This window comes from Anopheles coluzzii, chromosome X (assembly GCF_943734685.1).
Source record: "Anopheles coluzzii chromosome X, AcolN3, whole genome shotgun sequence".
NCBI classification, from domain to species: Eukaryota; Metazoa; Arthropoda; class Insecta; order Diptera; family Culicidae; genus Anopheles; species Anopheles coluzzii.
In genome coordinates, this window is record NC_064669.1 from 20,582,448 (window position 1) to 20,585,690 (window position 3,243).

Consider the following 3,243-nt stretch of genomic DNA (forward strand, 5'->3'; position numbering starts at 1 on the left):
GCCTGTATAACGTGTGGGCCTTTCGAATAAACCATGCCGGTGGTATGAAATTGTGCATTAAAAGACAAGTTTTGCTGTAAATGAAGTGGTATTTACGTTATATCAGGTTATTTTTGTCAAATAATGTTTTTGAAGAACTGCCTCATCAACGGTAACAGCAACGGCAGTGTAGGTAACTGTTACGCTAAAAGAAAAAGAGGAAGAACAACGCAATCTACTTTTTGTGCGCGAATAAGAAATGTGTTATAGTGCGTACGCGATAACGTTTTTTGTCTGTTGTAAAACATGTATTTTTTTATTGAAGTGTACTTTACTGCGTAACAATTAAAAATTAGATTGATGGAAACAAATCGAGCAGAAGCGAAAGAAAGTACGGTAAATGTTGTGTGGTATTGAACTGCGTAGACTAGAATCTTTGTTATGTGTTGTACGACAGGTATTGTTTTAGCGCGGGTGTAAGTTTTTCATGGGTGATCTATTGTGATGGAACTAAATAGAAAAGTAACAGCACACGTATCGTTTGAGTGCCGATGCGTGGTGTAGAAGAGATATATTTTAGCGTGGAGTTTTTTGCAATGGTAACTGTTTGATATGAAAACGAATAGAGAAGCAACAGCACATGTGTACAGGTGTAGGAAGTGCGTTATTGGAAAATTATAAGTAGAAAAGTGAACACATTTAAAAAAAATACTATTTCCCAAGCGCCACAGATTAAGCCTAAACGACGGGAAAATTGAATATCCATAGAAAAAAAAAATTAAAGCTCCACAGCTTCATTGGTTTGATCAATAGACGGCGTATTACAACTCATCATTATATTGCTATCCTTTTCTTGCAATGTGTTTCGACAAGTTTCATCATATCGTGTCCTATATAGTCTTCTAACTTTCTAAGCAAAAATCTATACGAATGGTCGTGTGGTCAGATACGTGGGTATCAACACCGACGACCATTACTCAAATCTCACTTGCTTCAGTGCTGGTGGTGGTTTCCGTTGCAGTTTAGTATTTAAACAATCGTATCGTCGTTCTAGTTCTAGCGATGCATAACTTCAATGCGAAACCATACAACAGTACAGAGGAAATGAGAAAGCTCTCCTGCAAGCGATGAAGCTCAACTAGTTGGGGTATCCCACCAACAGAGAGCGCCACCAGCTTTTTCGCTATTTTTAGAATGCATGAGTCGTTTGCCGTCTGCTAAACGAAGTCTTTCTATATTCCGTTTAGGTAGAGAACTTGAGTCGTTTAGAAGCCGTTTAGTGGTCGTTTAGTGGATTTGTGGCACTTGGGTTTAGAATGATCGGTTTAGAAATAAAGCATTTCAAATAACTTTTTTTATTATTTTAGCTGCCAACTTCTTCGTATACAAGCATCGACCATACGGTCAACAGCAAAGAACAGTACGTGTCCTCTTGCTCTTACAATGAAGCGGCACTTTTACATCGAATTCCTAATGGTACGTTTTAACTTACGCTTAAGCTTTTAAGCTTGCATTTGATATTAATAACAAATACAACATATATTTTTGTATTTACATTTCAATACCAAATCTTAGAATTACTCCAGTGGTTCTGCAATCTGATGCAGTTCCACCGAATAAACCTATCGTATAACATGCAAGTTTTATTACATTTTTTTATATTTTCAGTGCCACAAATTGCTGTAGAATCTAATTACCAGCTACTACAACAAACAACGACGCAAACAAACATCACTGTGCCTGAAGTACAATATGTTATACCGACGTCACCAACCGATTGTTTCAACAACACAGCGACTACTAGTAATATTTTAGATAGATATAGTAAATTGTAAATTAATTTCTTAACATAAGCTTTTATGTTTTCAGCACACCTAATACAGGCTAGTCCGGTAGATGAGGTACAATATTTAAAGGGGCAAATAGAAATTTACAAAGAGCAGGTTAAAGATTTGAGGGGTGAAGTAACATTTTTAAAAGGAGTTATAGAAAATAAGCTGGACAGAATTTTGAACAGCACAGCCCGACAAAGGGAATCCTTTGAAGAGTTGGTGCTTGTTAGTCGCCCTAGGGAAGGGCTTCTTCCAAGAACTGATTTTGATTTTACACCTATAGATACAGAAGAAACAAACAAATTACAAAATTTTAACGAGCAGCTTGGCATAGATCCAAACTATAAAAAAGAAATCTTGCGTTATTTGCAAAGGCAAATATCACGTGCTGACGTAGACAACCGTATGCACGATTTAATATATTGTTTATTTACTAAACCATTTTTTGCAAGATTCACATGGTCTGGCGTAAGTAGGAATGGAGCACAAAAAATAGCACTTAAAGTGTACATACATATTTTTAAATAATTTCAAATCATTGGGGGGAATGCGCATATACTACCTTCAGCAGTATATGTTGCAGATTTTTAAAAAAACAAAATCAAACACTCAGGGACACGTATACATTTATCCGAAACTACTAAAACATCTTCTCACAAAAAAAAGAACACTTTAGTTTTTGCCATTATGGAATTAGTTTAAGTTTTATGAATTATTGCAAATGTTCCTTATGTGGTAAAATGTCTAGTTTTATGTAATAAAATTGTCGAATTCTTTTATGAAGTAAACCAAAAAGTTTTTTTATTCAAGCTATATTTTCTTTGAGGGTAAAGTAATAACATACATTCTCACATAATATTTTTATATTAATGTGTGCAAAAGAGGAACAAAAATGACTTCTTCGTTGCGTTTTGTAGGTATTGCTACAAATTTACACCTTATTTGATCTAGTGAAATGTCCTCAACGATATCAGAAAGATAATCTGTATATCCCTTAAAAACAAACTGTTACGAATAGAGTTGAGCGGCACTGACAGTGTAGGATGGCTAGAGCTATGCCATAGGATTGAGAGATCGGAAGCGTAAAATATTAGCGAAGGATAATCGGCAAAAACGATAGAAAAAGGTTTGATGGAAACGGAATGGCGGTAAACGGAGAGATTATAAATAGGAGCGAATGCTATACGAACGTTCTTTTCGGATCGAATCCTTTGGTAAATAGATTTTAATTTTGGCGCTCGCCTCTAGCTGCCTAAAATAAGTCTACGGCTTGCAGAAGTTTGAACGACATCCGAAAGCAGTTATAACATTCCAAAATTAAATCTGTAGTTGTGAGGAAACCCGTTGAGTATTTGTTTGTGAGTGCAGTTCAACGGAAAATGTTCGGTGTTACGTCCATCCAGCAGAAGGAAACCCGAGAGGTTGCTAGTTC